The 12,670-nt window shown below is 42.3% G+C and overlaps 4 non-coding genes and 1 pseudogene across 4 annotated transcripts; all 5 read right to left on the reverse strand.

Annotated features, from left to right (window-relative positions):
- Window positions 1-673: 673 nt before the first annotated feature.
- LOC134075323 (5S ribosomal RNA) lies at window positions 674-792 on the reverse strand. Its single transcript, XR_009938080.1, has one exon. It is a non-coding gene; the product is annotated as a 5S ribosomal RNA (ribosomal RNA).
- Window positions 793-2,410: 1,618 nt separating this feature from the next.
- Window positions 2,411-2,529, reverse strand: LOC134075334 (5S ribosomal RNA). The gene has a single exon (XR_009938091.1). It is a non-coding gene; the product is annotated as a 5S ribosomal RNA (ribosomal RNA).
- Window positions 2,530-4,146: 1,617 nt separating this feature from the next.
- On the reverse strand, window positions 4,147-4,265 carry LOC134075346 (5S ribosomal RNA). The gene has a single exon (XR_009938102.1). It is a non-coding gene; the product is annotated as a 5S ribosomal RNA (ribosomal RNA).
- Window positions 4,266-5,883: 1,618 nt separating this feature from the next.
- LOC134075358 (5S ribosomal RNA) lies at window positions 5,884-6,002 on the reverse strand. Its single transcript, XR_009938113.1, has one exon. It is a non-coding gene; the product is annotated as a 5S ribosomal RNA (ribosomal RNA).
- Window positions 6,003-11,589: 5,587 nt separating this feature from the next.
- Window positions 11,590-11,703, reverse strand: LOC134075432 (5S ribosomal RNA; annotated as a pseudogene).
- Between the last annotated feature and the right edge of the window lie 967 nt (window positions 11,704-12,670).

Below are 12,670 nucleotides of genomic sequence, written 5' to 3' on the forward strand. Positions count from 1 at the left end.
GGTTTATATAGGCCTTATACGTAATAGTAGACACACGTCAATCGAATGCTGCATCTAATCCGACAACATAGGCTATGTAGTAGCAACTGCTGTCAAGCAAAACTTCATGAAGCACGCTGATATTAGCTTTTCATATATCAATTCGCTGTGCGTAAAAACAGGAACTTTGGTCACTCGCTCTACTTGGACATCCTGAAACGAGTAACCTACAGTTGTTCAGGAAAACACTACAATATCTGGGATGTCGAAGGCCATGCAGACTATAGGCTATTTTCCATACTCAGACAGCGTTGAAAAAATTACTTTGCAGCTCTTGGGCGAATGAACACAGCGAGACCGGGAATTGTACAACACGGTGAAAACTACATCGAAAACAAAGCTGTCACCCCAAAAAATAAGCTAAACATTCCAGATGAAAACAAGCACTAAAACTCCCCCAATCCGCCAGCTGTTTACAGTCAACTCGTGCAATTTTTTCCGACCTGTTGCTGGCTTAGCCTATATTTCCTACCGATGCATTTATTTATTTATTTATTTATGTATTTCTTTATTTTGCTTTCAAACGGAGGAAGCAAATATTCAAAGGGGTTGGAACGTCTACGTACTAGGGAGCAGGCACGCACAGACAGACAGCCTGAAAAAAAAAAAAGTTTCACTGGCTGATGGAGAGAAAAGCTTACGGCACCTGGTATTCCCAGGCGGTCTCCCATCCAAGTACTAACCAGGCCCGACGCTGCTTAGCTTCCGAGATCGGACGAGATCGGGCGTGTTCAGCGTGGTATGGCCGTAAGCGAAAGCAACCGGCCAAAGTAACCTACTTAAAGCTCCCTAACCCGGGTTGGAGACGCGTGTGTTGTGAAAGGTGAGGTACGCTACATTGTGTTCAAGAAAACAAAGGCGCATTTTCCGCGTGGAGTTCAACTTTGAAAGTGAAGAATACAACAAATGGCATCTAAAACTTGGTAACATTTCCAATAACTGTTCCTTCTTTATCCTAAAAACGATGGGTACTGACAGAAGAGTTTGGTTAGGCAAGTGCACATACTTTACTCACAGTACAACATACATAGGGCAGCTTTATCTCTGATTAAAACGCTCACAGATTTGTTTAGAAGCTAAATAAATTGTAATGGTGACATAGCATGGCAAAAACCACTTGGTGTGTACACCATTTGAAACTACCACAAGTAAATTAGAAAATGTCACTGGAGTAAAAAAAAGCTCAGCTTTTCAAACAAAGATGATACTCAAAGCTAAGGAGAGAAATCAGTGTCTGGCCATGCATGAGAATATAAAACCACTAAGTATTTGATGGGATATAAAAAAAAAAAAAATCAGTTTTTCTAAGCAGAGCGAAAACACAGGGGACGTTTCATTGGAGAGAACAGCCCTAATTTACAATTCATAAAATATGAGCTTCGTTTTAGAAACTTAGCCTCTCAATGAAAACAACGTACACATACCGGTCGGGATGCGGACGCTCCGAGTTGGGTCTCTGGCCAGTTAGGACTGCGCATTCAGGTCATGTGTTGTAAAGAGGGTTGTTTCGTGGATCCTCTTTGCTTCATCTTCGCCACGGAGAAAGAAAAAACAACTGCTCCAAATGCAGTTCTCTACTGGTGTGCTAGAGTCACTGGCAGCCAATGATCCATACATGTCCAGATGTACACTAGCGACAGAAAGCGTGGCGCTCCCTCCGGCGACGGAGACGTGAATGAGCGCTTCTCCTTAGCGCACGGTTTATATAGGCCTTATACGTAATAGTAGACACACGTCAATCGAATGCTGCATCTAATCCGACAACATAGGCTATGTAGTAGCAACTGCTGTCAAGCAAAACTTCATGAAGCACGCTGATATTAGCTTTTCATATATCAATTCGCTGTGCGTAAAAACAGGAACTTTGGTCACTCGCTCTACTTGGACATCCTGAAACGAGTAACCTACAGTTGTTCAGGAAAACACTACAATATCTGGGATGTCGAAGGCCATGCAGACTATAGGCTATTTTCCATACTCAGACAGCGTTGAAAAAATTACTTTGCAGCTCTTGGGCGAATGAACACAGCGAGACCGGGAATTGTACAACACGGTGAAAACTACATCGAAAACAAAGCTGTCACCCCAAAAAATAAGCTAAACATTCCAGATGAAAACAAGCACTAAAACTCCCCCAATCCGCCAGCTGTTTACAGTCAACTCGTGCAATTTTTTCCGACCTGTTGCTGGCTTAGCCTATATTTCCTACCGATGCATTTATTTATTTATTTATTTATGTATTTCTTTATTTTGCTTTCAAACGGAGGAAGCAAATATTCAAAGGGGTTGGAACGTCTACGTACTAGGGAGCAGGCACGCACAGACAGACAGCCTGAAAAAAAAAAAAGTTTCACTGGCTGATGGAGAGAAAAGCTTACGGCACCTGGTATTCCCAGGCGGTCTCCCATCCAAGTACTAACCAGGCCCGACGCTGCTTAGCTTCCGAGATCGGACGAGATCGGGCGTGTTCAGCGTGGTATGGCCGTAAGCGAAAGCAACCGGCCAAAGTAACCTACTTAAAGCTCCCTAACCCGGGTTGGAGACGCGTGTGTTGTGAAAGGTGAGGTACGCTACATTGTGTTCAAGAAAACAAGGGCGCATTTTCCGCGTGGAGTTCAACTTTGAAAGTGAAGAATACAACAAATGGCATTTAAAACTTGGTAACATTTCCAATAACTGTTCCTTCTTTATCCTAAAAACGATGGGTACTGACAGAAGAGTTTGGTTAGGCAAGTGCACATACTTTACTCACAGTACAACATACATAGGGCAGCTTTATCTCTGATTAAAACGCTCACAGATTTCTTTAGAAGCTAAATAAATTGTAATGGTGACATAGCAGGGCAAAAACCACTTGGTGTGTACACCATTTGAAACTACCACAAGTAAATTAGAAAATGTCACTGGAGTAAAAAAAAAGCTCAGCTTTTCAAACAAAGATGATACTCAAAGCTAAGGAGAGAAATCAGTGTCTGGCCATGCATGAGAATATAAAACCACTAAGTATTTGATGGGATTTAAAAAAAAAAAATCCGTTTCTCTAAGCAGAGCGAAAACACAGGAGACGTTTCATTGGAGAGAACAGCCCTAATTTACAATTCATAAAATATGAGCTTCGTTTTAGAAACTTAGCCTCTCAATGAAAACAACGTACACATACCGGTCGGGATGCGGACGCTCCGAGTTGGGTCTCTGGCCAGTTAGGACTGCGCATTCAGGTCATGTGTTGTAAAGAGGGTTGTTTCGTGGATCCTCTTTGCTTCATCTTCGCCACGGAGAAAGAAAAAACAACTGCTCCAAATGCAGTTCTCTACTGGTGTGCTAGAGTCACTGGCAGCCAATGATCCATACATGTCCAGATGTACACTAGCGACAGAAAGCGTGGCGCTCCCTCCGGCGACGGAGACGTGAATGAGCGCTTCTCCTTAGCGCACGGTTTATATAGGCCTTATACGTAATAGTAGACACACGTCAATCGAATGCTGCATCTAATCCGACAACATAGGCTATGTAGTAGCAACTGCTGTCAAGCAAAACTTCATGAAGCACGCTGATATTAGCTTTTCATATATCAATTCGCTGTGCGTAAAAACAGGAACTTTGGTCACTCGCTCTACTTGGACATCCTGAAACGAGTAACCTACAGTTGTTCAGGAAAACACTACAATATCTGGGATGTCGAAGGCCATGCAGACTATAGGCTATTTTCCATACTCAGACAGCGTTGAAAAAATTACTTTGCAGCTCTTGGGCGAATGAACACAGCGAGACCGGGAATTGTACAACACGGTGAAAACTACATCGAAAACAAAGCTGTCACCCCAAAAAATAAGCTAAACATTCCAGATGAAAACAAGCACTAAAACTCCCCCAATCCGCCAGCTGTTTACAGTCAACTCGTGCAATTTTTTCCGACCTGTTGCTGGCTTAGCCTATATTTCCTACCGATGCATTTATTTATTTATTTATTTATGTATTTCTTTATTTTGCTTTCAAACGGAGGAAGCAAATATTCAAAGGGGTTGGAACGTCTACGTACTAGGGAGCAGGCACGCACAGACAGACAGCCTGAAAAAAAAAAAAGTTTCACTGGCTGATGGAGAGAAAAGCTTACGGCACCTGGTATTCCCAGGCGGTCTCCCATCCAAGTACTAACCAGGCCCGACGCTGCTTAGCTTCCGAGATCGGACGAGATCGGGCGTGTTCAGCGTGGTATGGCCGTAAGCGAAAGCAACCGGCCAAAGTAACCTACTTAAAGCTCCCTAACCCGGGTTGGAGACGCGTGTGTTGTGAAAGGTGAGGTACGCTACATTGTGTTCAAGAAAACAAAGGCGCATTTTCCGCGTGGAGTTCAACTTTGAAAGTGAAGAATACAACAAATGGCATTTAAAACTTGGTAACATTTCCAATAACTGTTCCTTCTTTATCCTAAAAACGATGGGTACTGACAGAAGAGTTTGGTTAGGCAAGTGCACATACTTTACTCACAGTACAACATACATAGGGCAGCTTTATCTCTGATTAAAACGCTCACAGATTTGTTTAGAAGCTAAATAAATTGTAATGGTGACATAGCATGGCAAAAACCACTTGGTGTGTACACCATTTGAAACTACCACAAGTAAATTAGAAAATGTCACTGGAGTAAAAAAAAGCTCAGCTTTTCAAACAAAGATGATACTCAAAGCTAAGGAGAGAAATCAGTGTCTGGCCATGCATGAGAATATAAAACCACTAAGTATTTGATGGGATATAAAAAAAAAAAAAATCAGTTTTTCTAAGCAGAGCGAAAACACAGGGGACGTTTCATTGGAGAGAACAGCCCTAATTTACAATTCATAAAATATGAGCTTCGTTTTAGAAACTTAGCCTCTCAATGAAAACAACGTACACATACCGGTCGGGATGCGGACGCTCCGAGTTGGGTCTCTGGCCAGTTAGGACTGCGCATTCAGGTCATGTGTTGTAAAGAGGGTTGTTTCGTGGATCCTCTTTGCTTCATCTTCGCCACGGAGAAAGAAAAAACAACTGCTCCAAATGCAGTTCTCTACTGGTGTGCTAGAGTCACTGGCAGCCAATGATCCATACATGTCCAGATGTACACTAGCGACAGAAAGCGTGGCGCTCCCTCCGGCGACGGAGACGTGAATGAGCGCTTCTCCTTAGCGCACGGTTTATATAGGCCTTATACGTAATAGTAGACACACGTCAATCGAATGCTGCATCTAATCCGACAACATAGGCTATGTAGTAGCAACTGCTGTCAAGCAAAACTTCATGAAGCACGCTGATATTAGCTTTTCATATATCAATTCGCTGTGCGTAAAAACAGGAACTTTGGTCACTCGCTCTACTTGGACATCCTGAAACGAGTAACCTACAGTTGTTCAGGAAAACACTACAATATCTGGGATGTCGAAGGCCATGCAGACTATAGGCTATTTTCCATACTCAGACAGTGTTGAAAAAATTACTTTGCAGCTCTTGGGCGAATGAACACAGCGAGACCGGGAATTGTACAACACGGTGAAAACTACATCGAAAACAAAGCTGTCACCCCAAAAAATAAGCTAAACATTCCAGATGAAAACAAGCACTAAAACTCCCCCAATCCGCCAGCTGTTTACAGTCAACTCGTGCAATTTTTTCCGACCTGTTGCTGGCTTAGCCTATATTTCCTACCGATGCATTTATTTATTTATTTATTTATGTATTTCTTTATTTTGCTTTCAAACGGAGGAAGCAAATATTCAAAGGGGTTGGAACGTCTACGTACTAGGGAGCAGGCACGCACAGACAGACAGCCTGAAAAAAAAAAAAGTTTCACTGGCTGATGGAGAGAAAAGCTTACGGCACCTGGTATTCCCAGGCGGTCTCCCATCCAAGTACTAACCAGGCCCGACGCTGCTTAGCTTCCGAGATCGGACGAGATCGGGCGTGTTCAGCGTGGTATGGCCGTAAGCGAAAGCAACCGGCCAAAGTAACCTACTTAAAGCTCCCTAACCCGGGTTGGAGACGCGTGTGTTGTGAAAGGTGAGGTACGCTACATTGTGTTCAAGAAAACAAAGGCGCATTTTCCGCGTGGAGTTCAACTTTGAAAGTGAAGAATACAACAAATGGCATTTAAAACTTGGTAACATTTCCAATAACTGTTCCTTCTTTATCCTAAAAACGATGGGTACTGACAGAAGAGTTTGGTTAGGCAAGTGCACATACTTTACTCACAGTACAACATACATAGGGCAGCTTTATCTCTGATTAAAACGCTCACAGATTTGTTTAGAAGCTAAATAAATTGTAATGGTGACATAGCATGGCAAAAACCACTTGGTGTGTACACCATTTGAAACTACCACAAGTAAATTAGAAAATGTCACTGGAGTAAAAAAAAGCTCAGCTTTTCAAACAAAGATGATACTCAAAGCTAAGGAGAGAAATCAGTGTCTGGCCATGCATGAGAATATAAAACCACTAAGTATTTGATGGGATATAAAAAAAAAAAAAATCAGTTTTTCTAAGCAGAGCGAAAACACAGGGGACGTTTCATTGGAGAGAACAGCCCTAATTTACAATTCATAAAATATGAGCTTCGTTTTAGAAACTTAGCCTCTCAATGAAAACAACGTACACATACCGGTCGGGATGCGGACGCTCCGAGTTGGGTCTCTGGCCAGTTAGGACTGCGCATTCAGGTCATGTGTTGTAAAGAGGGTTGTTTCGTGGATCCTCTTTGCTTCATCTTCGCCACGGAGAAAGAAAAAACAACTGCTCCAAATGCAGTTCTCTACTGGTGTGCTAGAGTCACTGGCAGCCAATGATCCATACATGTCCAGATGTACACTAGCGACAGAAAGCGTGGCGCTCCCTCCGGCGACGGAGACGTGAATGAGCGCTTCTCCTTAGCGCACGGTTTATATAGGCCTTATACGTAATAGTAGACACACGTCAATCGAATGCTGCATCTAATCCGACAACATAGGCTATGTAGTAGCAACTGCTGTCAAGCAAAACTTCATGAAGCACGCTGATATTAGCTTTTCATATATCAATTCGCTGTGCGTAAAAACAGGAACTTTGGTCACTCGCTCTACTTGGACATCCTGAAACGAGTAACCTACAGTTGTTCAGGAAAACACTACAATATCTGGGATGTCGAAGGCCATGCAGACTATAGGCTATTTTCCATACTCAGACAGTGTTGAAAAAATTACTTTGCAGCTCTTGGGCGAATGAACACAGCGAGACCGGGAATTGTACAACACGGTGAAAACTACATCGAAAACAAAGCTGTCACCCCAAAAAATAAGCTAAACATTCCAGATGAAAACAAGCACTAAAACTCCCCCAATCCGCCAGCTGTTTACAGTCAACTCGTGCAATTTTTTCCGACCTGTTGCTGGCTTAGCCTATATTTCCTACCGATGCATTTATTTATTTATTTATTTATGTATTTCTTTATTTTGCTTTCAAACGGAGGAAGCAAATATTCAAAGGGGTTGGAACGTCTACGTACTAGGGAGCAGGCACGCACAGACAGACAGCCTGAAAAAAAAAAAAGTTTCACTGGCTGATGGAGAGAAAAGCTTACGGCACCTGGTATTCCCAGGCACTTTCTCCCCCAAGTACATATCCTCTGCTCAACCGGCCAATCACTGAGCAATGCTGAGCAAAGCTGAGCAAAGCTGAGCAGCCTTCAGCCAATCACTGAGCAATGCTGAGCAGAGCTGAGCGCTCAACAGACCAATCATTGAGCGAGGATCGGAAAATATTCACGACGTCATGACGTCGGCGCTGTTAAGCTGCGTCTCGAAAAATACTGGCGGCCATCTTTAACTACTCCGGTATCGGCGGCGTTTTTCCGACCCATTGGACCTTTTGTTTTTTACTCTCAGGTAAGTTTTGTATAGTTATGTGCCAAGTAATGAATGAAACTCGATGTATTTTTTAATAGTTGGTCCGATATTCAATGTTTTACACGTTATCTCGTTAGCAGCTCGTAACGTTAGCAGGCTGACTCTGACCCGGCGCCGCAAAGGTAAACAGTGCTGCTCACTGTAGAGTTTGCTATGCGTTGAAAGTGTCTAAGAGCCCAAATGTGTTGTTAGAAGATAGTTTTCTTAGTATTCATAAGTAATTCGTGTTTGTGGGAGTTGGGGGCTATAGACAAAGTTTTCATTCACTGTTCAGCCGCCGCCTCTGTCGAGCTAGCGTTAGCTACCACCGGTGTCGCCTTCACCTGTCAGAGGTAAACAATACATTGAACGTGAATGAATGAGATACCAATCGCCGCTGTAATGACCTGACAATCCCTGGAAACACTTTAAAAATGTCATCAGACACTCTAGCTCACTTTTTTAAGACCATAGAGGTGGTGTTACTTAAGTGTGGAGTTGACGTTTGATGTATAAATATGCCTTAGAAGTGTAAACATGTCAACCGCGATTTGCATGTTAAAAACAAAGTGATGAATGAATGGGCTGTTTTTGGTTGTCATAAGCACTTTTTTTCACCTGTTGGCTGTGGAAAGCAAATAGCACACACGTAATATCAATACTCATTGCATGTGTATTTTATATTTCCAGATTATATGTTGAAGAGCCAGAGCCTGTGCCTCCTGTGAACCGGTCCGTTCAGCCCACGGTGTCGTCCTCCTCCACTCGGCCAAAGCCTGCTGCGCCCATCCCCATTCTGCCAGGGCCTGCTGCGTCCACCCATCTCCAGCCAAAGCCTGCTGCGCCCACCTATGCGCCACCCCCTGTGTCGGCAGCACCCATACTGCTGGTTCTCCCCCCACAGCCACAGGCTCCCTCCGTCCTGTTTCGTGGGCCATCGTGCAGCCAGAGCTTTGTACGTCCTGCACCAACAGTCAAGGCATTCATGCCAAACAAGCCCTCGCGGCCATGTGGGGCTTGCCACGTGCCCAATTGTAGTGGACAGCGGAAGAGGTACACACCTTAAAGTGTCTGGAAGCACCCAGAAGATATTTTCTTCCTGTCCATCCACTAGGATATCCACCACCTCTGGGTCTGACAATGTGGTGTACGACAGCTTTGAACACTTGAAATGTGTGGTGGATGCGGAGTTGGAAAAGAGGAGAACTATGTAAATAACTGTAAAAACTCACCTGTGTGATGCCACTTCTCCTGTGCCATCTGTAGGAGAGAGAAAGAGGCTTGTTTGTGTTATGCTGAAGTACTTTGAAACACAAACAAACACATGCACAAAAACAAGCAATCTATTTATTTATATAGTTCAAAAGTTTAAAACATGCACTTAACAGTTTAAAAATGTTCTTATATTTGTTTTTTATTATTACTTATGTTGCTCTTAAAAGGCACTTTGTATTATCTTTTTATGTATATAAATATGTTCTGTCATGTTCAATATCAAGGCCAATCTAACCTCCATCATTTTAACCTTAAGCAGTTCCAATCTAACACAATCAGTTTGCATACCCTTTAATGGTCGTTCATGTTCATATCATCTGTTTTTGTCATACGTGTTGTTTGTTCGTCTTTGTCAGCTTCATGTCTTTGTGATGTTTGTATGTCTTTGTCTGCTTTATGTTTAACACAAGTTTGCCAAAGAAAACACACACAACAAATGTATCTTACAGGAATGGCTTGAGCCTTTATTTGTTGATTGGTGACCTGAGTCTTTGGATAATCCTGTTATTTATTGGGCTTTTGGCCAGTACAAACCAATTGTTCATTTTTTTTACCTGAAGTACAAGTTTGTGTTTTTAATTGTTAAGTGTTTGATTTATTATTATTATTATTATTGTTGTGTGTGTGTGTGTGTGTGTGTGTGTGTGTGTGTGTGTGTGTGTGTCCTTGTAATGTTTGTATGTCTGTCAGCTCCATGTTTAACTAAATGTTTGCAAATGGTAGTAAACGTTTCACATGTGCTTTCATGCACTGCTTTTCAAATGAAACACATTCTATGTGAAAAATAAAAGTTGTAAAAGTATTTCAAGTATGTTGGAGTCTCTGTATGCTTGGGTTTCAGAAGGGGTGGGATAGTGTAAAAAAAAACACATAATTTAGAAGTCCTTGTGTCTTCTCTGCCTCTACCAGAGGTATGAATACACCCCTCTGTGCGCTGGCTGTATCCCCTGAGTGATCACAACGATGACTTCTGTGAACGGCTCTGGGGCCTGTACTACGAAGCGGGGTTACTGGCTTAGCTGGGTAACTTCGAGAGTAAGTTGATCACGTGTGGCGTAACTTCCCGGTTAACCCGTACTACGAAAGGTGGATAGGTTTTAACCGAGGTATGCTGCCATGGCAATTTACGCTGCATCTCAATGATCTTGGTTAACCCGAGGTTTGCGGTTAACCACACCCCACAATGTCGACGTAGGCTACTTGGAAGATACATTATTGGAGCGCAAATTGTAAGCGCCTCTCTTCGCAAGGCGAGGGTTTTTAAAGACCGCCAGAATCTTTCTCCATATAATATTCTCTATGAAAGATAGCCTATACATTCTCAGCCGAGGGAATTCGTTGCATTTGTCAGCTGATCGAGGCAAAGTGGAGGCTATAAGCATTGGCAATATAACATTTTCATAATTAAGACATATTAATGCAAACTATAACTAGGCCTATAAACCTTCGGAATGTTTTTGAGTTTCATTTTCACCTGCTGCCAGCGGCACTGCCGTTGCATCTAAAATGTTCACAGGATAGGCATACACTAAATCAGTCAATGGGGCTAAACATTCAATTATCCTTTATTAATATTTATTCATATACATGGCATGAATTGTGTTGCATCTGTAGGACTCTTATGAACTCAAAATGTATTTATTTCAACACATTTCAGACATTCCGCAAGCTTAATCCTGCGTAACACATAGGCTATTTAAGGAACATGAAATAAAACTTTACTTTCATATATCCGATCTGCAATAGCCTACGTTGCCAACAGCCTTGTCTTGCTTTGTTTGCTGCCGACGTAGGCTATTTGATGTATAGTAAAGTGGGTTTTAATTCCTCGCACTTTTTATAATCATTGCGCATTGCTTATCCGTAAAATAACGTGATCGCGTCATCATTAAAAGTGATGATTTGCGCTGCAACCCGCCCATTTTATGTGAACGCGCACCAACTCCGATGAGGTTAACCCCAGTTCAACAAATCAACTTCTTACTCAGCGTCGTAGTACCGATTAATACCAATGAAGATAACCAGGTTTTGTCAACCCCGGTTAAGCAAAGTAACACTGGGTTACATCTGGGTAGGTTGAGCTCCCTTCGTAGTACAGGCCCCTGATGTCTTCCAGACAAAGTGACAGTTCACTGATGCATTACACCCTGTCTTGATTCAGCCCAAATGTAATATTGCACACATTTCCTCTTGAAAATTATGAATCACATCAGCTAGATCAAATCAAACTATGAAAATAAAGAGCAAAATATTCAGCAGACTAATGGATTTCAATAAATTAGGCCACCTAATAAATAACAGTTCAGGACTTTGACCACCAGATGGAGCTGTCCGTTTTGATCCTTTTTGCTCGCTCCCAGGGCTGAGCAATATGTACTTGTGGGGGTCATGAGCCATTCCCAGGCGGTCTCCCATCCAAGTACTAACCAGGCCCGACGCTGCTTAGCTTCCGAGATCGGACGAGATCGGGCGTGTTCAGCGTGGTATGGCCGTAAGCGAAAGCAACCGGCCAAAGTAACCTACTTAAAGCTCCCTAACCCGGGTTGGAGACGCGTGTGTTGTGAAAGGTGAGGTACGCTACATTGTGTTCAAGAAAACAAGGGCGCATTTTCCGCGTGGAGTTCAACTTTGAAAGTGAAGAATACAACAAATGGCATTTAAAACTTGGTAACATTTCCAATAACTGTTCCTTCTTTATCCTAAAAACGATGGGTACTGACAGAAGAGTTTGGTTAGGCAAGTGCACATACTTTACTCACAGTACAACATACATAGGGCAGCTTTATCTCTGATTAAAACGCTCACAGATTTGTTTAGAAGCTAAATAAATTGTAATGGTGACATAGCATGGCAAAAACCACTTGGTGTGTACACCATTTGAAACTACCACAAGTAAATTAGAAAATGTCACTGGAGTAAAAAAAAAGCTCAGCTTTTCAAACAAAGATGATACTCAAAGCTAAGGAGAGAAATCAGTGTCTGGCCATGCATGAGAATATAAAACCACTAAGTATTTGATGGGATATATAAAAAAAAATCCGTCTTTCTAAGCAGAGCGAAAACACAGGAGACGTTTCATTGGAGAGAACAGCCCTAATTTACAATTCATAAAATATGAGCTTCGTTTTAGAAACTTAGCCTCTCAATGAAAACAACGTACACATACCGGTCGGGATGCGGATGCTCCGAGTTGGGTCTCTGGCCAGTTAGGACTAATCAACTAAGTTAGCTAATCAACCTGGTTAGCATTGTTAGCAAATCTAGCATAGTTAGCATTTTTAGCATTACTGTTAGAAATCATCGGTTAAGTTAGCTAATCAACCTGGTTAGCATTGTTAGCATAATTAGCATTTTTAGCACAACTAATAGAAATCATTAGCTAAGTTAGCTAATCAACATTTTAACATGAATAGAAATCATTAGTTAAGTTAGAACTGGAATGTTTCAACTTTAAACTGTCTACC

Source organism: Sardina pilchardus, chromosome 2 (genome assembly GCF_963854185.1).
Source record: "Sardina pilchardus chromosome 2, fSarPil1.1, whole genome shotgun sequence".
Lineage (NCBI taxonomy): Eukaryota > Metazoa > Chordata > Actinopteri > Clupeiformes > Clupeidae > Sardina > Sardina pilchardus.